Below are 27,987 nucleotides of genomic sequence, written 5' to 3'. Positions count from 1 at the left end.
TGGTATTAAGATTAAAATAACATAAAAACCAAATCCTAGCTAGAAGTTGGACTTGCCTGGCATCTTCTAGCCTTTGCCTCTTGCTCATTATACTCCAGACACATGGACTTATTTTTTTCTGCCCCTGAAAACACCAAGTGTTTCCTCTTCTCAGGACCTTTGCACATGCTCTTCCCTGCATGAAATGGGCTTCCCATTCCTCTTTCTCATCTTTTCAGCTTCAGCTCAAGCATTACCTCTGCAGAAGATTTCATTCTCATTCAGTCTAAAGGAAAAACATATTCTCCTTCCCATGACATTACCCTGCTTAGTTTCCCCAGAGAAGATATCACACTAAAAAGTTAGCTTGTTATTTCTTTATTTTTAAAAATTGTTTTTCCTTCTCCCCAAATTGGAACATAAGCTCCATATGGCAGGAGTCTCATCTTGTTCATTCTCAGAACCTAGTTGGCACACAGTAGGTACACAATAAATGTCTTTAGAATGAATGGGCATAAGGAAGGCAGATTTTGTGATTTGCCATCTTTATATGGAAATCTTACCTAACATTGAAGTGTTCTATCTAATGGCATTGCATATTATTGAATTTGAACTAATCAAAGGTGAATAACCTTTTGTTGGTTATCACTCTTTTTTTAAAAAAATATATTTTATTGATTTTTTACAGAGAGGAAGGGAGAGGGATAGAGAGTTAGAAACATCGATGAGAGAGAAACATTGATCAGCTGCCTCTTGCACACCCCCTACTGGGGATGTGCCCGCAACCCAGGTACATGCCCTTGACCGGAATCGAACCCGGGACCCTTGAGTCTGCAGGCCGACGCTCTATCCACTGAGCCAAACTGGTTAGGGCAGTTATCACTCTTTATCATTTATTCATTCACTCTTTAAGTACAAGATTTCTTCTCCTAGATTGATGAGGTAAACAAACAATAAACATTAAAGATATAATGTAACATTGGAATGTCATAGATGTATGAAGAAAAATAAAGCAAGGACAGGGGATAGAGTGACAGGAGCACTAGCCAGTTTGGCTCATTGGATAGAGCATTGGCCCTGAGACTGAAGGATCCTGGGTTTGATTCTGGTCAAGGGCATGTACCCTGGTTGTAGGCTCAATCCCTGGCCCTTGTCGGGGCATGTACAGGAGGCAACTAATTGATATGTCTCACTCACATTGATGTTTCTCTCTCTCCCTCCCTCCCCCATTCCCTCTCTTTCACTATCTCTAAAAATCAATGCAAAAAATATCCTCTGGCCTTAACCTGTTTGGCTCAGTGGACAGAGCACTGGCCTGCGGACTCAAGGGTCCCAGGTTCAATTCCGGGATTGCAGGCACATCCCCAGTAGGAGGTGTGCAGGAGGCAGCTAATCAATGTTTCTCTCTCATCGATGTTTCTAACTCTCTATCCCTCTCCCTTCCTCTCTGTAAAAAATCAATAAAATATATATTTTTAAAAATCCTCTGGTGAAGATTAACAAAAAATAAAACAAACAAAAAAGAAACTAGACATGTAGGGGTAAGAGAGGGAAGAGGACAACTAGTAAGCAGCTATGACATCAACTTCTTTTGATCACTGCAGGCCAAGTTTTGGGCAAATACCGCCCAGCCCCATTTTTTCATCCCACATTTAGGGCCTGTGGAGACTCAGTGGGGTTGGGTTATGGAGGCTTCTTGGAAATTGTTGGCTCCTCAAGATCTACATCTTGATTCATTCCTTTGATATTGGAGACAATGGTCTGTCTGTCCTCCTATGTGTGCTCCATTTGATTGCAAGTGGAATGGAGTGTGTGTTGCTCAAGCATCATCTCAGGTTCCCAGTTTTAGTTGTGACTCAAAACAGCCCTTCAGCAGCAGTGGGCTTCTAAATAATGAAAATTCCCCAAACACCTTTCTCAAGTTTGAAAATGAAACCCACACTTTGAAAGGGAGAAAAAAAATGGGGAAGAGAGAAGGCCAAGAAACCAACCAGAGTTGCCTATGAAAACACAAAGTCCCTTAAAATTGGTTTTATTTCTACTAATACCTCTGACTGAGCTTTTTTTTTTTTTTTTTTTTTTTAGTTTTTTTGAATTATGTACATTTTTTTTACAGTTTTCAGATGGTATTTGAATTGTTTGCTTTCCCAGTAAGTTTAAACATTGAGGGTTTGTTCTATCATTGAATGAAGCAAATACTTTATACTTGTGAAACCATTTATATATGACTGGATTATAGAAAGGAATGAACAAGACTGTTGGCACACTGTAGGCAAAAGAGGATGTCACCGTGGCTATGTCTCCTCCTCCCCCAGGACTGCTCTCCCAGCCTGCGTGGTAAGGGGCACAATGTGTAGAAGGAGGGATTACCAAATGGAATATCCAAAAGGCATAATTCTTGGCTTCAGGGAGTTCACTTACTTTTATCTAATTGTTTAATTATACAGTTCATTTCAATTGTGCATTGTCTGAGGACCTCTGAATAGCTACACCAACTGTTAAACACAATGATGTTATTGGATTCTTAAAACAACTTCATTTTGTGATTGTTATGACAGGCAGTCAGGATGGGTGATTGCCTGATGGCCCACAATCAGGCAGGGAGCTGGAAATACTGGCCCTCTGCTGACACTTGGAGAGTGTGTATTGACTGGCTGCATGGCAGCATGCATTCATTCCTCCCCCTTCATCTACCAGCTCAGTGACTGGCATGCCATGTGCCATACTTGGGGACTGGGGATCCTTCGTTGATTCACCCTTGCTACCACGTCTGCTTGCTCTCCAATTCCTCTTTGGTTGTATCTTGGAACCATTTCTCCTTTCTGCCTTCTCCCCTTCATTCCCACAGTCATTGTTTCCTTCTAGCTGTGATCATTTCTGGTCTAGAGCACTGCCATAGCTCTTAGTTGTAGTCTTTTAAACTCACTATTGGAATCAAAGTTAGAGCTCTCTTCAAAACAGCTAAATTTAGACACGTGCTAGTATCATCACACTGCCCTTCAAATATTCCAGGTAGCATTCTTGTATGTCTAAAATGTGTAAGCATTTAATTACCATATGTTCCAAAAAGGACACAAATTTATTCAAAATGTATTGCATATTAAATGTATACAGGTTTTATCTGTCAATCATACCTTAATAAAGTAGAGGAGAGGAGGACACAACTTAAAAAAAACAAAACAAAATATGTAGGTAGGTACCTTTTTCATTAACTTTAATCATTATTCACTTACTTCAACCATGATCTCACTAGACCATAATGAAAATGATCCCTTGTTACTTACTGGATTTTCTTAGACCCAAAGCTATTGCTAATGCATTTGACTATATCTAGAAGTGGAAAATCATTTTTCATTTCCACTTTGCTTAAGTTGCTCCCTGGCACATCTAGTTAAGCCTTGTTCTGGTTCATCAGAACAAAGGCATCCTTGGCTGCCCCGCAGTGAATGTTTGCATTGTCTGACTTCATTGTGTTTATTCCCACAGGGAAAATTCCAGAAGTGATGGGGGAGCAGATTGTATTAGCTCACAGCCTTCCTCCCTAACTAATTACATGAGGAACAGGCATGGACTTAGAAATATGAAAGAGAGCCAAAATAGGGCTTGAAATCTTTTCTTATGCAAAGTAGAATTGGAAGGGAGAACAGTGAAGCAAGGGCTTGCCCTGCCCTTAACTTTCTTGGTGATTTCTCCAGTTTTTGCTCAAATCCTCCTTCTTTTTCTCTCTCCTCCCCCTGTCTTTTCTCCCCTCCTTTTTTGGTATTCTGGGATCCATAGGGAAATAAATATTGATCTTGTTTCCAGGGGTAATATTTTAATGGAGGAGAGGCCAATAAACATCATTTCTAAAAGAAATACCTGATCAACTCTGAAAATGTCCTCTTCACCCTCTACTTTTCCCTTTCCTTATCTCTTAGTGTTGAATTTCATTGAATGCCTCTGGATACAACTTTCCTCCTGGTGTTTTCAATATGCTATCTTGCATTTCCATGTTTTTTATTTTACATCTGGGACTAAAAGTAGTTTTGTTTGGGATGAAGGAAAATATACAGAAAAGCAGGCAAATTATTTCAATCTCTACTAGCATTAACATCAAATATGTTTTTGGGTTTATCCCCTGCCATTTGACCAGTTGTGAAGTGTTATACAGAGTGTAATCACGCAACGCTTTCCTCAAGTTTAAATGCCTTTATTTTTCTCCCTTCCTTCCTTCCTTCCTTCTTTCCTTCCTTCCTTCCTTCCTTCCTTCCTTCCTTCCTTCCTTCCTTCCTTCCTTCCTTCCTTCCTTCCTTCCTTCCTTCCTTCCTCTCTCTTCTCTCTCTCTCTCTCTCTCTCTCTCCCTCCCTCCCTCCCTCCCTCCCTCCCTCCCTCCCTCCCTCCCTTCCTTCCTTCCTTCCTTCCTTCCTTCCTTCCTTCCTTCCTTCCTTTCTTCTCTCTTTCTTTTTACTTCAAGAGTAAAGTAACTTTTACTCCTACTTGATGAGCCTGGTCTCTTCTCAACTAGGAAAAAAGAAAAAGAGTTGTTGTTTTTTGGTCACCTTAGGCATCTGGGAAAGCAGGGCCAAACCATCCCAGCCTTTGCCCTCAATTGCAAACAGAGTGGAGTGTCTCTTAGTTCAGGAGTTTGTGCTGCTCAAGAGTTTGCACAAACACAGAGTTGAGAAATACTGCTTACTGGAGCGGATGCAAAAGCAAAGGACGAACTGGTTCTTTCCCGAGGTAGAGACATTACTGTGTCGGCTTTAGCTGCTCCATATTGGATCCCTTGTGGGAATGCCTGGCTTAAGAGTTGCTCTACTCTACTTGGTAAGTTACTTAGTTCCTTTGGAACCCAGCTGCCTCATTTTTTTTTTTTTTTAAAGAATAGTGATAATTTTTTTTAAAATATATTTTTATTGATTTCAGAGAGGAAGGGAGAGGGAGAGAGAGATAGAAACATCAATGATGCATGCCCCCACTGGGGACTGAGCCCGAATCCTGGGCATGTGCCCTTGACTGGACTCAAACCAGGGACCTTTCAGTATGCAGGCTAACTCTCTATCCACTGAACCAAACCAGCAAGGCCAGTTTCCTTATTTTTAAAATTAGGGGTAAGAATACATGTTCCCTAAGATCCTTTCATCTTGGCTGTTCTTTGAGTTAAGATTTGTTTCCCAATAAGCACACACCCAAAATAGTGCTGTAGTCCTCAAGGTAGACCATACATATATTTCTATAGTCTTGTACTCACCCCAAATGAGGGAGTATTTGAGGAATGGAGGACCTTCCTGCCTTCCTTCCTTTTTCCCTCTTCCTTCCTTCCTACCTTCATTGCTTTTTTATAGCCTAAATTACCTTCTACAATCTTTGAGGGTAGCGTTGACTTTTATAAAAACAGCCATTTGAGCCAGGCCTGGTGAATAAGTGAGTGATCAAGCATGATACCACAGCTTTGATGCCAACAGTTACCCAGAGAGTGTGCTGTGAACTCTAAAATGCTGGCTGCCAGCACTGGGCCACAGTTCACACTTCTTGCCAAATTCACAATTGCATATGAAAAACATCCTAATATTAAAGGAGTAGAGTACTAGGGCCTTCCCTTTCTTTTAAATTGTTTTTCTTAGTTCTGGAATTTTTAACTGCTGAACTTTTAACTGATCTCTGGTTTTGGTTATACCAGACACTCCTCCTACTCTTTTCTTTAGAACTTGCTGATTTGTCTAGCTCTTTGAGGAGATCATTGGTGTTTTATATGTCAAAATATGTGGATGACTAATTGCAGAAACATTCTACATGTTCTAGGTTGCTTTAAAAATTAGACCAATTTTTAATTTACAATTCACTTTTCAGTTTTCATCAAAGCAGTTAACCATTATTTAAGAGAATGGAATCTCCTGACTTTTTCACCATTTTCATAGGTCATAGGGTGCCTACATGGGCATGGGTAAATGTTACAGTCTGATGTTTTCAAGCCCAGTATAACTAGGGTAACATTTATAACCATGTCATTGTGCAGATAGAATGAAAATCTCTTGGGAGGGGGCTATTTCAAGAACTCAGGCATAATGTGGGTGGCTAGATTTATAGAGCCTTTTCTTTTCAACCAGAAAATCCTACAATTTTATGATTCTGACCCTTTCCCTACCTTCTGCACACTATCTGTGATAAGCAGCTGGTTGACATGGCTCTCAATAACCCCGCCTTCTGGTATTCACTCCCTTGTATAACACATTCCTCTTAAGTGTGGGTTGGACCTGGTGACTTGCTTCTAAGGAATAAAATACAGCCATATGCCACTTAGCAACAGAAGTGCATCATTAGGTGATTTTTTTCCATTGTGTGAATATTATGGAGTGTCTTTACACAAACCTAGACAGTATAGTCTACTACACACCTAGGCTATGTGGTATAGACTATTGCTCCTAAGCTACAAGCATGTACAGCATGTTACTGTAAAGACAACACAAGAGGAGATGATGTAATCAAGAAATGAGGTAAACATGAGATGTATGAGGCTGTTGCTGGCATACTATTTTATAGTAATCTTTTTTTTTTAATTCTCACCCAAAGACATGCTTTTATAGATTCCAAAGAGAAAGAGGGAGGGAGGGAGGGAGGGAGGGAGAGAGAGAGAGAGAGAGAGAGAGAGAGAGAGAGAGAGAGAGAGAGAGAGAGAGAGAGAGAAACATCAATGTGAAAGAAAAACATGGATTGCTTCTTGCACATGCCTGATTGGGGATCGCACTGCAACCTGGGCACCTGTCCTAATTGGGAATCGAACCCAAGACCCCTTGATGCACAGGAAGACATTCCAACCAAGTGAGCCACACCTGCCAGGGCAAACTTTTTTTTTTTTTTTTTTTAACAAGTAGAAAGAGTACACTCTAAAATCATGATAAAGCCTTGGCTGGTGACTGCAGTTGCTGGCACAAGACTGACTGGCTGGCTGTGCAGAAGGCTGCTAGTGTAAGCAGACTCAGGGGCAGAGTGTGCAGCTGTGACCCCTACAAGCTCCCCAGCACCTCCTCACTCTCCCATTCTGGGTGAGCTCTGACTCAAATACAGTTTGTTCTTATTGTGGGTCCTATCATGGGGCATTCATTATTAAAGATACTTCTGGGGTTACTTTTTTTATTATTATTGATTTCAGAGAGGAAGGGAGAGGAAGAGAGAGAGAGAAACATCAATGATGAGAGGGAACCATTGATTGGCTGCCTCCTGCACATTGGACCAAGCTTGCAACCCAGGCATGTGCCCTTGACCAGAATCAAACCTGGGACCCTTGGGTCCACAGGCCGACGTTCTATCCACTGAGCAAAACCAGTTAGGGCTGGGGTTACTTTCTTGTTTCTTTTTCAAGAACATTTGAATTTATGGTAAATAAATTTCATTTTTCTTTCAAGGGCATTGAGGCAAAGACCAGGTAAGTGGCCCACCCATGGCCAGACTCTGGACTCCTCCCTCCATATGCCAGGACATCCCTAACCTTGAAGTTCCTTCACTGGGAAATGAACTTTAGGCCTCCCTTCTAATGGTGATGATGCTACTAGCACACCCTGAATCCCTTGACTTGGACATTTCATAGCTGCTGAAATTCTTTAGAGTTGTATGAAAGTGAGACTGTCAGCTTTAAACTATTTTCTGCCTTTGTTTTTCTTTCTATTTTCCCTATTTTCTGTCCCTTTCTTCCTCTCTTCTTACCAACTTCTTATATCACCTGCTATAGGTAAGGGCATTAAAAGAGCTTTTTTAAAAAAGATTGATAGTCCTTAATTAAAAATTTAAAGAAAAAATTTCAGAATTCTTTCTTTCTCAGCTCCAGGCATTCTAACAAACTTTGATGGACCCCATTTTGAGGTTACAGTCTGTAGCCAGGGCCTGCCCAATAGGTTCTCTGGTATATAGTGGAAGTTGTTGTGGAGTAACAAGCTTCCTGAGGCTGCATGAGTAAATGGAAGGTCATGTCAATAGTCATGAAATTCCAAATGTTTCTGGGTCTCACCCTCTCCTTGCTATTACAGGATCTTCCACCCTTGAAGGGAATCTTCTACTGGTGTTCCTGAGAACTTGCAGGTGTGCCACCCCAGATCATGGGTCATATTCTTGCCCCTGCTCTGGCTTCTTTGGTTGACATCCATAGCCCCTTAGCAGGCCTTACCCCTGCTGGGCCAGCAGCATCCTTATAGATCGGCGGTTCTCAACCTGTGGGTCGCGACCCTTTTGGGGGTCAAACGACCCTTTCACAGGGGTCGCCTAAGACCATCGGAAAACATATATAATTACATATTGTTTTTGTGATTAATCACTATGCTTTAATTATGTTCAATTTGTAACAATGAAAATACATCCTGCATCTCAGATATTTACATTACGATTCATAACAGTAGCAAAATTACAGTTATGAAGTAGCAACGAAAATAATTTTATGGTTGGGGGTCACCACAACATGAGGAACTGTATTAAAGGGTCGCGGCATTAGGAAGGTTGGGAACCACTGTTATAGGTACTGGTGTCCTTGCTGAAGGCACTGTGCTCTGAAGTTTCTGGAGTTAAAAAATGCTTCGTGTCAGTATTAGTAAAGGTCCTATGGGCAAGCATTACAATCAACTCTGGCTAATTTAAAAAGAAGAAAAAAGTGTTAAAAGGATATTGGATAGGATAGCCCTAGCTGGTTTGGCTCAATGGATAGATCATCGGCCTGTGGACTGAAGGGTCACGGGTTGATTTCGGCCAAGGGCACGTGCCTGGGTTGCAGGCTCGATCCCCAGTAGGGGGCATGCAGGAGGCAGCCAATCAATGATTCTCTCTCATCATTGATGTTTCTCTCCCTCTCTAAAATCAATGAAATATATATATTTTTAAAAAAGGATATTGGATAGCCCTGGCCTAGTAGCTCAGTTGGTTAGACTGTTAGAGCATTGTCCTGACACACCAAATATGCCATGGTTGTGGGTTTGATCCTTGGTCAGGGCACATATAAGAATCAACTAATGAATGCATAAATAAGTGGAACAACAAATCTCTCTCTCTCTCTCAAAATCAATTTAATATATTTTTTAAAAAGTTATTGGATACTTTGTAAAATTCCTGGATGGTCAGGGAAAAGATGGGAAGCTCTGTAGACATCAATCAAGGCCCAGATCCCATCTGGAAGCTGCTCTGGTTGACACCTCTCCCTAATCCCCTGGTTGGACACCCGGCCTTCCCCAACAGCCACCAGAAGCCTGTCACTGTCACCTTCAGAAACTAGACATAGATCCTGCCCTCCCTAACACAAGGCCTGCGGGTCTCCCTACATTCTCCCTCCAGCAGTGCTGCTCCCAGTGTTTGTGTCCGGTGTTTTCAGCTCTTTCAGTGGGAGGTGGGCTCTGCTCCTCAGGTGGAGATTGATCAAATGTAAGAGAGAACCAGATGTCCACTGCATGCCACCCATACTCTGAGTCCCCCACCCCCCTCTAAACCACATCAACACGCATGGTGTGGGCCCCAGAGCTCACAGTACTTGTGACAACTGCTCCTTCAGCCTCCAGCTGTGGTCCCTCCTTCCCCAGGGTCGAATCTGATTCTGGGTGAGCTAGCTTTTCATGCTCCTCCTCACCTCCTTCAAAACACCGACTGAAATCTGTTCCTGGTGGGGCCATCTCATCTGTCCAGGGTAACAGTTCTCCCACCATATCAGAAGTTAAGGAAATCATGAAAACTCTCTCCCAAATACATGGCCACCTCCTGAACAGGGAAGTGATTACAGGGGTTCTGGTAGGGATAACAGGGTATCCTGGCAGGCAGGAGCTGGAACTTAAACATTCAATGTCTGCGCCAAAATGGCTCCCTTTATCTTAAGTACCCATCAGCATCTACTGACCTAAATGCGGGGCTATGGGGGAAAACCAATTTCAACCCTGCCCACCATTTAGAACTATATGAATATGTAGGAAGGACTTGTCAGGACCCAGTGGAAGCAGACTGTGGAATCTACCATATTCCTAATGGCACCTGCTGTGCTAGCTAGATATCCAACCAGAGCCAGGACGAGGAGAGAGAAGTAGGAGTACAGAGGGAAAGGCACCGATTCTGATGTCAGATCCCATCTGGAAGTGTCTTGGCTTCAGAAGAGAGACAGTAGAGAAAATGATTTTACTACACAATTCATTTTGGGGCACAGACAGCAGCCTCCACAACTGAGCATAATGCTGAGGGAGAGAGTTGTTAGCTTATTTGTTTGATTGTTTTCATAGACATTCATGGCTGGGGGAACTGGCAGGACCTTTGCCCTTCAGGAGTGAGGTAACAGCAGGATATGGGGAGAGGTCAGTTCAGAGGTGGCTCCTCTGTGGAAATGTTGGCTTGCCTGCCAGAGTTTGCACTTGGTAGCAGTAATTATGCTGAGGCAAATGGCAGTAGGGGATTGCAAATAGTCAGTGTGGGATCTACTCACTGGCATCTCAGAGAAGCTGTGGGGACAAACAGCTGCAGCGTCTTGGCTCAGACAGCAGGGACACTAGCGATGGTAGAAGATTTATAGACAGTGACTGTGATTCAGGGAAATAAAGGTCAGAGACGGTGTACTTCAGCTCAGAGAGACATTTCTAAGGCCCTGTGGGGGCTGTGACTGCACAATCTTGGTTAAGTGAGCAATGAAAAGATTGATGATGATAATGGTGATAATAATAGCTAGTATTTATGGAGCATGCCAGGTACTATCTAAGTGCTTTCCATGTGTTTATTCACTTAGTTATCACTGTAACCCTATTAGGTAGATATTATTATTAACCACCTTTTACAGATGAGAAACTTAGGTTTGGATAAGTTGTTATGTGGCAGATTGTTTTTTTTTTTTAATATATATTTTATTGATTTTTTTACAGAGAGAAAGGGAGAGGGATAAAGAGTCAGAAACATCGATGAGAGAGAAACATCAATCAGCTGCCTCTTGCACACCCCCTACTGGGGATGTGCCCGCAACCAAGGTACATGCCCTTGACCGGAATCGAACCCGGGACCCTTCAGTCCGTAGGCCGACGCTCTATCCACTGAGCCAAACCGGTCAGGGCAGTGGCAGATTGTTTTTTCCAGAGTTGGCTGCCATATCACCTAACTCACATGGTATTCTGCAACGTAACCTTGATCCTTCTACCACTGAGAGATGGCTCTATTCCTCTCCACTTGAATCTGTGCAGGCTTCTGGCTCTTTTGTAACCTATAGAATGCAGCAGAAATAAGGCAGTACGACTTTCAGGGTAGGCCAGAAAAGGAAATGCACTCTTCACCTGTTTACTGGGATACTTATCCTGGAGCCCTGAGTTGCCATGGAAGAAGTCTGACTGCCCTGAGGCAGCCATGCTGTGAGGAAGCTCAAACTAACCCACATGGAGTGACCACACAGGGAGGTTCTGAAACTACATGAAGAGGGAGAAAGAGATGCCCAGCCAGCCCAGCTGCTCCCATTCCCATGTTCTTGTTCCAACCGCTGTCTGATTTCAGCCACATGAGAGACACTGAACCAACCAAGCTCTTCCAAAACTCCCAACCTACAGAAACCATGAGAAATAATAAAGTGACGTTTGCTGTTTTAAGCCACCAAGTTTTAGAATAATTTGTAATGCAGCAACAGGTAAGTAACAGGTAACTTGCCCATAGCTTGTCCATGGAAGAGCTGAGATTTGAACCATCAGTCTGGTGAACCAAAAGACAAATACATGCACACATGAAGACACTTTTTTTTTTGAGATCTCCAGATATACCTGGGGAGGGGAACTAAATTCTTGCATAATCATCTGGTGTTTAAAATTCACCAAGATTCAGTTATAACTTTAATGTGATCTTGCTTGTACCTATAAGTTGGTGAGGTCTACATTTAAAATTAGATGATAAATGTTCTTCTAATGTGTTTCATGGAGTTATTAGAATATAGATCCAAAATTAAATTTTAAATAGCATTTACCCAATATGATCATTTTAGTTTTCAAATAGCACTTTATTTTAATTAATTGCTTCTGGAAGAATTTGTTTTCACGAAATGCTGGTCTTTTCTTTTACCCAATCTTAAACAAAGATTGAGATAATAATTGTTAGCACTTATTGAACACTTACTCTGTGCCAGACACCATGTATTTAATCCTCCCCAAACCCTCTGAGGCAGGTACTATTGCCATCCCCATTTTATAGATAAAGACACGGAAGCAGAGGGAGGTTAAGTATCTTTGCAGGCAAATGCAGCTAGTAAAGAGGTAGAGCTGCTTTCCAACCCATGTTCTAACCCAACGCAATATTCCTCTTTGCCCTTAGTCCAGACCAGTTCCTCGATACCTTTGTGTAATATGTTTTTGTAAAATGTATCTCTTATATAAAAGATTAGGCTTAGCTTGTGCTGTGTACAACTCATGGCCAAAATGTTGCTAGATGATTCCTAACACACAGAAGCCTCTTCAACAAGATATTATCTATGCCAGCAAGGCATAGAAAAGGTTACTGCTAAATTATGAAGGAAGGCAAAGCCTTTTGTTAATTATTTTTGAATAATTTATTCTTGGGTTTCCTGTGACTTGTTGAGGAGTTCATAGAGTCTTGGGAAGTCTCTAGGAAGTTTTAAAATAAAGAAAATGACACATTCATAGGAGTTATATTGGAAGACAACTGTTTTTAACACATAATCCCACTAGGAATTCAGCATTTTGGCAGGGGTTTATTTATTATATGTTTTTACTTTAAACAGAAAGCATGCAATTGATTAGCTCAAAAGTGTTCTTGTCTTCACATAGTAAAGAAAATGCATGCAAGAAAAGCAAGAGTGATGCCGAAACCGGTTTGGCTCAGTGGATAGAGCGTCGGCCTGCGGACTGAAAGGTCCCAGTTTCGGTTCCGGTCGAGGGCATGTACCTGGGTTGCGGGCATATCCCCAGTGGGAGATGTGCAGGAGGCAGCTGATCGATGTTTCTCTCTCATCGATGTTTCTAACTCTCTATCTCTCTCCCTTCCTCTCTGTAAAAAATCAATAAAATATATTAAAAAAAAAAAAAAAAAAAAAAAGAAAAGAAAAGAAAAGCAAGAGTGGTCCTGGCCTGGTATCTCAGTTGGTTAGAGCATCATCCCGATACACCAAGGTTGTGAATTTGATCCCCAGTCAGGGCACATACAAGAGTCAACTGATGGGTGGAGCAGTGGGTCAGTGTTTTTTTTGTTTGTTTGTTTGTTTTTGGTCGGTGTTTTTTTCTCTCTCTTATCAATACATTAAAAAAAAAATTAAGAAAGGAAAGTGTGGTGTGTAGAGAAAGCCAGGCATAGCTGGTATTTGGCTTCACTGCTTGCTGGAGTGTAAACTGTGAGCAAATTAACTCACCTCTTTATAGGTGACATATGAGCCTCTGCAGAGAATCTCAAAAATTATTAGGGAGGGAACCCCATAAAGTCAGGACTTGCTGCAGTCACATCAACTGAGTATTTAATGTGATAGAATACAGGAGATACAGAGACATTTAGGTTACCCAAGCAGGATGAAAAATAGTCTGGAAATAGCCATGAAGAGCAGGGAGATGCCCTGGCCTGTCTCTTGTTGGGATATGGAGAAAACATTGGTTAAGGCACAACTGGCTTCCAGAGAGAGACTAGGTTTGGTGAGTAAGAAAACTAGAGAGCACCCTAGTCAGTTTGGCTCAGTGGATAGAGCGTCGGCCTGTGAACTGAAGGGTCCTGGGTTTAATTCCGATTGAGGGCATATGCCTCGGTTGCAAGGTCCTCCCCGGCCTGGGCCACATACAGGAGGCAACCAATTAATGTGTTTCTCTCACATCGATATTTCCCTCTAAAAATCAATGGAAAAATATCCTGATAGCTAACATTTATATAGTAAAAATAATAATAAAAATAAATAAATAATAATAATAAATCCTCGGGTAAGGATTAAAGCAAAAACAAAAACTAGAAGGAAAGAAGGGTGTTTTAGTTACTCTTGCTGCATGATGTATAACCCCAAAATTTTAGAGGCTTAAAACAACAATCTATTTTTCCTCCCATGATTCTGGGAGTTGACTGGATTCAGCTAGGTGGTTTTTACCCAGGTCTCTTGTGCTGTTGCCAAGTCCGGGGCTGGAGTTACCTCAAAGGCTTCTTCAGTCCTACGACTGGCAACTGTTGTTGGCTGTCAGCTAAGACCTGGGGCTGTTGGCTGGAAGAGCTATATGCAGCCTCTCTGTGTGGTATGGGCTTCCTAGCAGCATGGCAGCTGGTTTCAAAGAGCAAGCATCCCAAGAAGACACAGAGAAGTGATATTTATCTTTTATGATACAGTCTTGGAAAGTACAGAGCATCATTTTTTGCCACAGTCACAGACCCTCGTGGATTCAAGGGGAAGGAACATCGACCTGACCTCTACATAGGAGCAGAGGCCAACTTCACAATGCAGAAGAGCATGTAGGATGGGAGATCTTGTTGCAGCCATCTTGGAAAATGCAGTCTTCCATAGAGGGTAAGTACAAAGAGCAGAAGATTAGAGTTTAAGATTTCAGAAATATGGCCCTTTACAGAGGATCACAAGGGCCATTCCTGTGGGCAGCTTACGTGGAATGGAAGCAAAGGTCATCAGAGTTGAGGAAGATATGGGATGATGAATCAGGGGAATTGCATGGCCATCGTATGGCACTGACTCCTCAGGAAAGCAGAAGACTTGAGAGAGTTGTAGTGAAGGTAGAGACGGCAACCGCTGTTGTAAAACCTTTCTGAGTTTTTTGCCTTTTGTTCTGGGATGGTGAAAAAACTAATCTCTGTGAGGACCACTTATCTTTTATTTGGGAAAAGATTTTGTTGTGGGCCTATTGTTTGTGTAAAGTATTAATAGTTAACTTTTTTTTTTTAGTGTTCATTCATTAATTCACTTAAACTGTACTTACTCTGTGGCCAAGTTCTATTCTAGATGATGATACAGTAGTTAACAAAGGAGACAAAGATCTCTGCCCTTGTGGTGCTTAACTTCTGTGGGAAGGACAAACATAAAAGAGATTTTTTTAAAACTACTATAATACATATTATGGGTTTTATTTTTTTAAATTTGGATTCTCATGGGTTGTTTTTTCTAATATATCCTCAGGAAATGCATTTTATTTTTATTTTTTTCAAATGGGAACTTTTTTATTTTAAGAAAAATGATTTTAAATATAATAATGTTACATGCAATAAACATTAATATCTCAAGAAAAACAATTTTAAATACAATGTTACATGCAGTAAACACCAATTATTCCAGAAAAACGATCTTAAATATAATATTACATGCACTAGACATTAATATTTTAAGAAAAAAAGGATTTTAAGTATAATAATATTACCAAAACTGTACTAACATAGTATGATATCACAAAAGTTGTAGGAAATATTAAAAATCTGCAAATAATAGGATTACTTCTATTATATTCTAAAATATTATTTTTTCCCTCTGGCTCTATTTTTGTTCATCAGTTTATGTTGTTCATTATATTCCACAAATGAGTGAGATCATGTGATATTTATCTTTCTCCGACTGGCTGATTTCGCTTAGCACAGTGGTTCTCAACCTTCCTAATGCCGCAACCCTTTAATACAGTTTTTCATGTTGTGGTGACCCCCAACCATAAAATTATTTTCGTTGCTACTTCATAACTGTAATTTTGCTAGGGTTATGAATCGTAATGTAAATATCTGATATGCAGGATGTATTTAGGCGACCCCTGTGAAAGGGTCATTCGACCCCCAAAGGGGTTGCAACCCACAGATTGAGAACCACCTTAGCATGATGCTCTCCAGGTCCATCCATGCTGTTGCAAATGGTAAGAGTTCCTTCTATTTTATAGCAGCATAGTATTCCATTGTATAGATGTACCACAGTCTTTTAACCCACTCATCTGCTGCTGGGCACTTAGGCTGTTTCCAGATCTTAGCTATTGTAAATTGTGCTGCTATGAACAGAGGGGTGCATATATCCTTTCTGATTGGCGTTTCTTATTTCTTTGGATGTATTCCTAAAAGTGGGATCACTGGGTCAAATGGGAGTTCCATTTTTAGTTTTTTGAGGAAACTCCATATTGTTTTCCACAGTGGCCGCACCATTCTGCATTCCCACCAGCAGTGCACGAGGGTTCCTTTTTCTCCACATCCTCGCTAGCACTTGTCGTTTGTTGATTTGTTGATGATAGCCATTCTGACAGGTGTGAGATGGTACCTCATTGTCATTTTGATTTACATCTCTCAGATGATTAGTGACTTTGAGCATGTTTTCATGTATCTCTTGGCCTTCTTTATGTCCTCTTTTGAAAAGTGTCTATTTAGGTACTATGCCCATTTTTTGATTGGATTATCTTCCTTTTGTTAAATTGTATGAGTTCCCTGTAAATGTTGGAGATTAAACCCTTATCGGAGATAACATTGGCAAATATGTTCTCCCATGCAGTGGACTTTCTTGTTGTTCTGTTGATGGTTTCTTTTGCTGTGCTTCTAGAAGCTTTTTATTTTGATGTAGTCCCATTTTTTTATTTTCTCTTTAGTTTCCATTGCCCTAGGAGCTGTATCGGTAAAGATATTGCTATGACATGTGTCTGATACTTTGCTGCCTATGCATTTTTCTAAGATTTTTATGGTTTCCCATCTTATGTTTAAGTCCTTTATCCATTTTGAGTTTATTTTTGTGTATGGTGTAAGTTGGTGATCTAGTTTCATTTTTTTGCATGTATCTGTCCAGTTTTCCCAACATCATTTATTGAAGTGACTGCCTTATCTCTATCATATGTTCTTGCCTCCTTTGTCAAATATTAATTCAGCATAATGGCTTGGGTCAATTTCTGGGTTCTCTGTTTGGTTCCATTGGTCTATATGTCTATTCTTGTTCCAATACCAGGCAGTTTTGAGAACAGTGGCTTTATAATATAGCCTGATATTTGGTATCGAGATCCTTCCAACTTTGTTCTTCTTTATCAGGATTGCTGCAGCTATTCTGGGTCTTTTTTAAAAATTAAATCTTTATTGTTCAGATTATTATAGTTGTTCCTCTTCTTTCCCCCATAGCTCCCCTCCACCCGGTTCCCCTCCCCCCGACCCCCACCCGCAGCCCTTATCCACCTCCCGTCCTCATCCATAGGTGTACGATTTTTGTCCAGTGTCTTCCCGCACCCTCCACACCCCTTTTCCCCCCTGAAAATTGAGTGTCCACTCCCTTTCTATGCCCCTGATACTATTATATTCGCCAGTTTATTCTGTTCATCAGATTTTTTATTCACTTGATTTTTAGATTCACGTGTTGATAGATGTGTATTTGTTGTTCATAATTTGTATCTTTACCTTTTTCTTCTTCTTCCTCTTCTTAAAGGATACCTTTCAGCATTTCATATAATACTGGTTTGGTGGTGATGAACTCCTTTAGCTTTTTCTTATCTGTGAAGCTCTTTATCTGACCTTCAATTCTGAATGATAGCTTTGCTGGGTAAAGTAATCTTGGTTGTAGGTTCTTGGTATTCATCACTTTGAATATTTCTTGCCACTCCCTTCTGGTCTGCATAGTTTCTGTTGAGAAATCAGCTGACAATCTTATGGGTACTCCCTTGTAGGTAACTAACTGTTTTTCTCTTGCTGCTTTTAAGATTCTCTCTTTGTCTTTTGCTCTTGGCATTTTAATTATGATGTGTCAGGTGTGGTCCTCTTTGGATTCCTTTTGTTTGGGGTTCTCTTCGCTTCCTGGACTTAAAAGTCTATTTCTTTCACCAGGTAGGGGAAGTTTTCTGTCATTATTTCTTCTAATAGGCTTTCAGTATCTTGCTCTCTCTCTTCTTCTGGCACCCCGATAATTCGGATGTTGGTACGTTTGAAGTTGTCCCAGAGGCTCCTTACACTATCTTCATATTTTTGGATTCTTTTTTCGTTTTGCTTTTCCAGATGGGCGTTTTTTGCTTATTGATATTTCAAATCATTGACTTGATTCTTGGGATCCTCTCGTCTGCTGTTGGATCTCTGTATATTATTCTTTATTTCAGTCAGTGTATGCTTAATTTCTGACTGGTCCTTTTCCATTTTTTTGGCATTCTCATTAAGATCCTTGAAGGTCTCACTAAGTTCCCGGGAGGTTTGTAGAAGATTCTTGAGTAATCTTATAACTGTGGTTCTGAACTCTATGTCCTCCATTAGTTTGCTGTCCTCCATTTCTTTCATTTGTGACATGTTTCTTTATCTTCACATTTTTGGCTGACTGCGAGGACCCACTGTGTCTATAAGAAGAACTGCTGTGCTGGAGACACCCTTTTGGGGCAGGACTTGCTTCAGTGGGGCTTTGGTGCTCACTGAGTCTGCCTCTTGAGTATGTCCCTTATGGATGTGAGGAGTTGAAATCTGGTATCTGACCAGGGGTACCCTGGCTACTGGATCTCCAAGTCAACCACTGTGTGAGTCCACCCAGCAGGAGCTACAGCGATATCAGCAGGTTCTTTTCTTTGTTTGGGATTTGGAAGTTTTGGAGCTCTTTGGCCCAGCTGCAGTTAGATTAGGCTGTAAAAGCCAAGGTGATTCCTTTGCACCGCTGAGTACAGCTTGGGAGGATATGTAATTTGAGTGGGGTGGGGTCTCAGAGAATCACCATGGCGGAGCAAACAGCAATGGCTGTCGTCAGCGTCTCCGTGACTCCTCGCGTCTCTGCAACTCCGTGTCTCTGCAGTCCCGCACTCCCACAGCAACAATGATCCCTGCAGGTAGCTCTACGAGAAAGCCACCCTCACTTTCCAAACCGCTGCAAAACAGTCCAGTTTCTCCCCGTAGGAGTCTGGGACCCCAGAATCTCGCCTTAAACGAGCTCAGTGCATTCGAGAACTTGTATCTCCTTCCAATTGAAAAAAAAACGCGCATCCAGGTGCAGCCCGTCTCATGCGCGCCTTTGTACCTCTGTTCTTGGAACCTCTGCACCTCCTACCCGGTCTCAATGCGCTTCTTTCTTTCCTTCTAGTTGTAGAACTTCCACTCGGCCAGCTTTCCCGTGCTTCTGGATGATAGCTGTTTTGTCTTATAGTTGTAGTTTTGATGTTGTTGTGGAGGGCAGCACGCACAGGTTTATACCTTATGCCGCCATCTTGGTTCTCTACTTCAAATAGGTTTTCAATTTCTTGCTCTCTCTCTTCTTCTGGCACCCCCATAATTCAGATGTTAGTATGCTTGAAGTAGGCTCCTTACACTATCTTCATATTTTTGGATTCTTTTTTCGTTTTGCTTTTCTGGTTGGGTGTTTTTTGCTTCTTCGTATTTCAAATCTTTGACTTGATTCTTGCAATCCTCTAGTCTGCTGTTGGATCTCTGTATAATATTCTTTATTTCTGTCAGTGTATGCTTAATTTCTATTTAGTCCTTTTTCATGTCCTCAAGGGTCTCACTAGATTTATCGAGGGTCTCACTAAATTTATTGGCAGTTTCTAGAAAATTCTTGAAAAACCTTATAAGTGTGGTTTTGAACTCTATATCCAGTAGTTTGCTTTCCTCCATTTCTGTCATTTGTGACCTGTTTCTTTGTCTCCACATTTTGGCTGCTTCCCTGTGTTGACAGAGTGGCTTTCTGTGTTAGGTGTCCTATAGGGCCCAGTGGCTCAGCCTCTCCAGTTATCTGAGGTGGACACTCTTGGTGCACCACTTTGTGGCCTTTGTGCACAGTCTTGTTGTAGTTAAGCCTTGATTGTTGTTGGTGTCAGTGGGAGGAATTGACCTCCAGGCCAGTTGGCTGTGAGATTCAGCTGTGTCTACAGTGGGAGAATTTCTGTGCTGGAGACACCCTTCTGGGGCAAGACTTGCTTCAGTGGGGCTTTGGTGCTCTCTGAGTCTGCCCCCTGAGTGTGTTCCTTATGGATCTGAGGAGTTGTAATCTGGATGGTCCCACTCTGACCACTGGGTACACTGGCTCTTGGATCTCTAAGGAGGTGCTAATTTTACCTCTGCCTGAGGCTACCTAGCAGGAGCTACGGAGAGATCTGCAGATTCCTCTTCTTTCTTTGGGATTTGGAGGTGCCCAGATGAGGCCCAGCTGTGAAGCAATGCAAGCTGCTGTGGGGCCTTGGGCCTTCTTTTGGAAGTTCTAGGTCTCTCCGACCCAGCTGCAGTTTTTTAGGTAATTTTCATATTTCAAAGGGCCAGGCAATTCATATGCAAAAGCCTCTGCACACAGTTTGGGTGGGGCAGGGTCTCAGAGAATCAACAGGGCCGAGTAAACAGCTATGGCTGATCCTCAGCCCTGCCCTAAGAGGCCCCGGGTCTCAGTGTCCCGGTAATCGCTGAAAGCACCTCTGAGAGAAAGCAGCCCTCGAGTTCTGCCCGATGCCAGACAGTCCAGTTTCTCCCTGTATGAGTCTGGGTCCCTAGAGACTCGCACAGAACTGGAGTTCAGAGCAGTCGGGAGCTTGTGCCTCCCTCCCAATTGAAAAAGACAACCGCGTCCTCAGTTGCCAGCCCTTTCCATGTGCGCCTCTGTACCTCTGCACTTTACTTCCACACCTCCTCTGAGTCTCAGTGTGCTTTTCTCTTTCCTTCTAGTTGTAGAATTTCCACTCAGCCAGCCTTCCTGTGGTTCTGGATGATGTCTGTTTCGTCTTTTAGTTGTACTTTTTTAAATTAAATCTTTATTGTTCAGATTATTACATTTGTTCCTCTTCCCCCCCCCCATAACTCCCCTCCACAACTCCCCTCCACCCAGTTCCCACTCCACCCTCCACCCTCACTCCCCACCCACTGTCCTCATCCATAGGTGCATGATTTTTGTCCAGTCTCTTCCTGCATCCCCCTCACCCCTTTCCCCCCAAGAATGGTCAGTCCACTCCCTTTCTATGCCCCTGATTCTATTATAATCACCAGTTCATTCTGTTCATTAGATTATTCACCTGATTTTTAGATTCACTTGTTGATAGATGTGTATTTGTTGTTCATAATTTGTATCTTTACCTTTTTCTTCTTCTTCCTCTTCTTAAAGGATACCTTTCAGCATTTCATATGTACTGGTTTGGTGGTGATGAACTCCTTTAGGTTTTTCTTATCTGTGAAGCTCTTTATCTGACCTTCAATTCTGAATGATAACTTTGCTGGATAAAGTAATCTTGGTTGTAGGTTCTTGCTATTCATCACTTTGAATATTTCTTGCCACTCCCTTCTGGCCTGCAAAGTTTCTGTTGAGAAATCAGCTGACAGTTGTATGGGTACTCCCTTGTAGGTAATTGACTTTCTTTCTCTTGCTGCTTTTAAGATTCTCTCTTTGTCTTTTGCTCTGGGCATTTTAATTATGATGTGTCAGGTGTGGTCCTCTTTGGATTCCTTTTGTTTGGGGTTCTCTGCGCTTTCTGGACTTGTAAGTCTATTTCTTTCATCAGGTAGGGGAAGTTTTCTGTCATTATTTCTTCAAATAGGTTTTCAATATCTTGCTCTCTCTCTTCTTCTGGCACCCCGATAATTCGGATGTTGGTACGTTTGAAGTTGTCCCAGAGTCTCCTTACACTATCTTCGTATTTTTGGATTCTTTTTTCGTTTTGCTTTTCCGGTTGGGTGTTTCCTGCTTCTTTGTATTTCAAATCGTTGACTTGATTCTTATAATCCTCTAGTCTGCTGTTGGGAGTCTGTATAATATCCTTCATTTTAGTCAGTGTATGCTTAATTTCCAGTTGGTCCTTTATCATAACTTTGAGGGTCTGACTAAATTTCTTGAGGATCTCACTACATTTATCAGCGGTCTCACCCATCTTTTTGAGGGTCTTACTAAATTTATCGGCAGCTTCTAGACAGTTCTTGAGAAACCTTAAAAGTGTGGTTTTGAACTCTATATGCAGTCATTTGCTTTCCTCCATTTCTGTTATTTGTGTCCTATTTCTTTGTCTCCACATTTTTTGTGCTTCCCTGTGTTGATGGAGTGGCTTTCTGTGCTAGGTGTCTTATAGGGCCCAGTGGCTCAGCCTCCCCAATTACCTGAGGTGGACTCTCTTGTTGCACCCCCTTGTGGGCTGTGTGCACAGTCCTGTTGAAGTTAAGCCTTGATTGTTGTAGGTATCACTGGGAGGAATTGACCAATTGGCTGTGAGAATCAGCTGTGTCTGCAATGGGAGAACTTCTGTGCTGGAGACACCCCTCTGGGGCAAGACTTGCTTCAGTGGAGCTTTGGTCCTCACTGAGTCACTCTGACCACCGGGTATACTGGCTCCTGGATCTTTCAGGAGGTGCTAATCTAGCCTTTACCTGAGGCTATTCAGCCGGAGCTCAGCTGTGAAGGAATGCAAATTGCCCTGGGGCCTTGGGCCAGCTGCAAGTTTGTTAGGTAATTTTCAGCTTGCAAAAGTCTCTGTGCACAGCTTGGGCAGGGTGGGGTCCCAGGGGATCAATAGGGCTGAGCAAACAGCTATGGCTGATGGTCAGTCCTTCCCTAAGAGGCCGCGAGTCTCAGTGTCCAGGTAATCGCTGCAAGCACCTCTGAGAGAAAGCCGCCCTCGAGATGCGAACGATGCCAGACAGTTTAGTCCAGCTGTGGGCAAACTACGGCCCGCAGGCCGGATCCGGCCGGTTTGAAATGAATAAAACTAAAAAAAAAAAAAGACCGTACCCTTTTATGTAATGATGTTTACTTTGAATTTATATTAGTTCACACAAACACTCCATCCATGCTTTTGTTCCGGCCCTCCGGTCCAGTTTAAGAACCCATTGTGGCCCTGGAGTCAAAAAGTTTTCCCACCCCTGGTTTAGTCTCTCCCCGTATCTGTCAGGGTCCCCAGAGATTCGCCTGGAACTGGAGTTCAGAGCAGTAGGGAGTTTGAGACTCCCTCTCGATTGAAAAAGCCAACCGTGTCCTCAGTTGCCAGCCCTTTCTGCATCCGCCTCCATACCTGTGCACTTAACTTCCGCACTGCAGCTCCTCTGAGTCTTGGTATGCTTTTCTCTTTCCTTCTAGTTGTAGTATTTCCACTCAGCCAGCCTTCCTGTGGTTCTGGATGATGCCCCTTCTGTCTTTTATTTTTTTATTTTTTTTTTATTTTTTTTAAAATATATTTTATTGATTTTTTACAGAGAGGAAGGGAGAGAGATAGAGAGTTGGAAACATCCATGAGAGAGAAACATCGACCAGCTGCCTCCTGCACATCCCCCACTGGGGATATGCCCGCAACCCAGGTACATGCCCCCGACCGGAATCGAACCCGGGACCTTTCAGTCCGCAGGCTGACGCTCTATCCACTGAGCCAAACCGGTCTCGGCCCCTTCTGTCTTTTAGTTATATTCTTGAAGTGGTTGTGTGAGGCAGCAATCTCCAGTGTTTACCTATGCCGCCATCTTGGTTTCTCTTCCGGGTCTTTTTTATTCCAGATGAATTTTTTGAAAATTTGTTCTTGGTCTGTGAAATATTCTGTTGGTATCTTAATTGGGATTGCATTTAATCTATAGATTGCTTTGGGTAGTATGGACATTTTAATGATGTTAATTCTGCCAATCCATGAACATGAGTTGTACATCTTCTTTTCCAATTTGAATGCCTCTTATTTCTTCTTCTTGTCTGATTGCTATGGCTAGCACTTCCAGTACTATGTCAAACAGGAGTGGTGAAAGTGGGCATTCCTGTCTGTTCCTGTTCTTAGGGGAAATGGTTTTACTTTTTGCCCATTGAGTATGATGTTGGCTGTAGGTTTGTCACATATGAACTTTATCATGTTGGGATATGCTGTCTCTATTCCAACTTTGCTGAGTTTTTATAAAATGGGTGTTGGGCCCTAACCGGTTAGGCTCAGTGGATAGAACATCGGCCTGGGGACTCAAGAATCCCAGGTTTGATTCCGGTCAAGGGCATGCACCTTGGTTGCGGGCACATCCCCATTAGGGGGCATGCAAGAGGTAGCTGATCAATGTTTCTCATCGATGTTTCTAACTCTCTATCCCTCTCCCCTCCTCTCTGTAAATAATCAAAAAAATAGATTTAAAAAAAATGGGTGTTGGATTTTTTCGAATGCTTTTTCTGTGTTTATTGATATGATAATGGGATTTTTGTCTTGCAGTTTGTTTATGTGTTGTATCACATTTATTGATTTGCGGATATTATACCAGCCTTGCATCCCTGGAATAAATCCCACTTGATGATGGTGTATGACCTTTTTAATATATTGATGTATGCAATCTGCTAATATTTTTTTTGAGGATTTTAGCATCTATGTTCATCACGTTTATTGGCCTGTCATTCTCTTTCTTTGTAGTGTCTTTATCTGGTTTTGGAATTAGGATAATGTCAACCTCATAAAAAGAGTTTGGAAGTGTTCCTTCCTCTTGGATTTTCTGAAATAGTTTGAGGAGTATAGGTGTTAGTTCTTCTTTGAATGTTTGGAAAAACTCCCCTGTAAAGCCGTCAGACCTGGGCTTTTGTTTGGGAGGAGTTTTTTGAATACTGCTTCTATTTCATCAGTTGTTATTGGCCTCTTCAGGTTTTTGATTCTTCCTGATTCAGTTTTGGGAGATTGCGTTTTTCTAGGTAGTTGTCTGTTTCACCCACATTGCCCAGCTTGTTGGCATATAGTTGTTCATAGTATTTTCTTACAATCCTTTGTATTTCTGTTGTGTCCATGGTTACTTCTCCATTTTCATTTCTGATTTTATTTATTTGGGTCCTCTCTCTTTGTTTCTTGATGAGTCTGGCTAATGGTTTATCATTTTTGTTTATCCTTTCAAAAAACCAGCTCTTGTTTTCATTGATATTTTGCATTTATTTTAAGTCTCTATGTTATTTATTTCTGCTCTAATCTTTATTATTTCCTTCTTCTTCTTACTCTGGGCTTTTCTTGTTGTTCTCTTTCTAGTTCTTTAAGTTCAGGGTTAAATAGTTTATTGCTGATTTTTCTTGTTTTTTTGAGGTATGCCTGTAGTGCTATGAACTTCCCTCTCAGGCCTGCATTTGTTGTGTCCCAGAGATTTTGGGATGTTGTGTGTTCATTTTCATTTGTTTCCAGGAATTATTTTATTTCTTTCTTGATCTTGTTGGTAACCCATTCATTGTTTAATAACATGCTATTTAGCCTCCATGTGTTTGAATGTTTTGGGGTGTTTTTACTGTAGTTGATTTCTAATTTTATTCCACTGTGATCTGAGAAGATGCTTGATATTATTTCAATCTTCTTGAACTTGTAGAGACTTGTTTTGTGTCCTAACATGTGGTCTATCTTTATGAATGATTTATGTGCACTTGAGAAGAATGTATATTCTGCTGCATTGGAGTGAAATGTTCTATAAATCTCTATTAAATCCATCTGATCCAATGTGTCCTTTAGAGTCACTGTTTCCTGGTTACGTTTTTGTCTGGAAGATTTGTCCAGTGAAGTCAGAGGGGTGTTAAAGTCCTCTACTATGACTGTATTGTTGTCAATCTCTTCATTAAAGTCCTCTAGAAGTTTTTTTAAAAAATATATATTTAGGTGCACTTATATTCGGTGCATATATGTTTACCAGGGTTTTATCCTCTTGTTGGATTTATCCCTTTAGTATTATATGGTAACCTTTGTTGTCTCTTGTGATGGCCTTCATTTTAAAGTATATTTTGTCAGATATGAGTATTACTACTCCAGCTTTTTTTTCTTTTCTATTTGTATGGAAAATTTTTTTCCATCCCTCCACTCTCATCCTGTATATGTCTTTTGTTTTGAGGTGGGTCTCTTATAGACAGCATATAGTTGGGTCATGTTTTTGTATCCATTCAGCTACCCTACACCTTTTGATTAGAGCATTTAATCCATTTACATTTAGGGCTGTTATTGAGAGGTACTTATTTATAGACATTTTAATTCTGTATGGCTAGGTTTCTTTTTCTGTTTCTTCTTTTCAGCAATCCCTTACAGCAGTCCCTTTAGCATTTCTTGTAATGCCGGCTTGGGGGTAATGAACTCTTTTAGCCTTTTTTTTTTTGTCTGGGAAGCTCTTTATTTGACTGTCTATTTTTAATGATAGCCTTGCTGGATATAGTAATCTTGGTCTCAGATCCTTGCTTCCCATTACCTTGAGTACTTCATACCACTCCCTTCTGGCCTATAGAGTTTCTGATGAGAAATCAGATGTCAGACTTATGGGAACTCCTTTGTAGGTAACAGTTTTATTTTTATCTTGCTGCCTTTAAGATTTTCTCTTTGTCTTTAATTTTTGACTTTAATTATGATGTGTCTAGGCGTGGGTCTGTTTGGGGTTCTCTGTGCTTTCTGAACTTGTGTGACTTTTTTCTTTACCAGGTTTGGAAAGTTTTTGCCATTATTTCTTCAAACACCTTCTCTATTCCTTTCTCCATTTCTGCCTTTTCTGGCATACCTGCTATTCTAATAGTGTTATGTTTCACGTTGTCCCACAGCTCCCTTAAGCTGCCCTCCTGTTTTTTAATTGTTTTTTCTTTTTGGTTCTCTGATTGAGTGATATTTTCAACTCTGTCTTATAATTCACTGATTTGATCCTCAGCTTCCCCTAATCTGCTGTGTATTCCTTCCAATGTGTTCTTTATTTGTGTTATGTCATTCTTTATCTCAGACTGTTCTTTTTTTATAGTTACTATATCTTTTTTCATACTGTTCAGCATTTTTACCATCATTACTCTGAACTCTGTTTCAGATAAATTTCTTATTTCTTCTTCATTTATCTCTTCTGGAGAATTCTCTAGTTCTTTCATTTGGGTTTTTTTTCTTTGTCTCCTCATTTTGGTTGTCTCTTTAGGTTTGTGACTGTGTTTTAGGTAGATCCTCTACACCTCTCAATCTCTAGTGCAGGGCAGTGTTAAAGGCTGATTCTGACAAATTGGATCAGGCAAAGACTCAAAGCCTCTAGAGACCGCCTCTGTCTCTAGAGACTAATAGGATTCTGACTTGAATTGCCCCCAGGCATTCATCCTCAGAGTTTTTTTCAACAGGGTGGGGCAGTTGTTTCTGCCTGGAGGCTAATTGTTACTTTTAATCACTTAAGTGTCCTCAGGGAAAGGTGTTTTCTAATAGGACATATCAACTGTCTTCCCCCCAGGTGAGGCAAATGTCTATGTGGGAAAGATGTCCTCCTCTGCATGAGGGAATGACTCAGCCCAGGAAACTTGGGATGTCTGCCTTCTGAGTTTTATCCCCCCGAGTCCCCAGACCTGGGTTCTCTCACAGCTCCAGTCTACTTCATCCTCCCTCTGACAGAGCACAAGGTGAGTGGCTCCACAGGGAATTTTTGTGCATTAGCCCTTCAAGAGGGTGCCTGAACTTTCAGCTGCCACTCCCCTGATGCTTTTCACAGCTAGATGTTATGTGGTTACCTTCCTCAGATTTGGTGCTCTCTGCTAGGGAGCCCAGCTTGGGGATTAGATCCCAGAGTTTTCAGTGTCACCCCTTCCCCCCCACAGCTGAGATATCTTTCTGGGACTTCAGTTGCTGTCTGTGGCTGCCCAGCCAGCCTTTTCATGACTCCGCCTCTCCTACCAGTCTCTATACCATCTCCATCTTCGGTCCTCCAGTATCAGGGTTCTCTCCTATGAGTTTTCCATTGATTATTCAGAAAGCCTTTCCATATTTCAGTTGTAATTCCTATTTGTTCCTGGGAGAATGCCCGTGCCCATATTATGTTTTATGGGGATAAATGCTAGGGGGAAAATCCATATTTCCTGTGCATTTTATTTATTTTTGTTGTTGTTAATCCTCACCAGAGGATATTTTTCCACTGACTCTTTTTTTTTAGAGAGGGTGGAAGGGAGGGGGAGAGACACAGAACATTGGCATTGACATGTGAATGACACATCCATTGGTTGCCTTCTGCATGCACCCCGACCAGGACTGAGGGTTGAGCCTGCAATTGAGGTATTTGCCCTTGACTGGGATCTTACTTGGGACCTTTCAGTCCCCGGGCTGATACTCTATACACTGGAGAAAATGGCTAGGGCTTTTTCTTCTTCTTAAAGAAAGCTCTTTAGCCTGGCCAGTTTGGCTCAGTGGTTGAGCATCGACATATGAACCAGGAGATCATGGTTCAATTCGCAGTCAGAGTGCATGCCAGGATTGTGGACTTGATCTCCAGTGGGGTCATGCAGGAAGCAGCAAA

General features: G+C 41.6%; 1 long non-coding RNA gene across 1 annotated transcript; it reads left to right on the top strand.

Moving 5' to 3' along the window:
- The first annotated feature begins 10,871 nt into the window (after window positions 1-10,871).
- LOC118657015 lies at window positions 10,872-27,103 on the top strand. The gene is made up of 3 exons (XR_004967797.1): window positions 10,872-10,925; window positions 14,277-14,419; window positions 26,935-27,103. It is a non-coding gene; the product is annotated as an uncharacterized LOC118657015 (long non-coding RNA).
- Window positions 27,104-27,987: the final 884 nt, after the last annotated feature.

This window comes from Myotis myotis, unplaced genomic scaffold, assembly GCF_014108235.1.
Source record: "Myotis myotis isolate mMyoMyo1 unplaced genomic scaffold, mMyoMyo1.p scaffold_m19_p_5, whole genome shotgun sequence".
Taxonomy (NCBI): domain Eukaryota; kingdom Metazoa; phylum Chordata; class Mammalia; order Chiroptera; family Vespertilionidae; genus Myotis; species Myotis myotis.
Note: the sequence above shows the minus strand (reverse complement) of the source record. Positions and strands in the feature narration are given on the sequence as shown.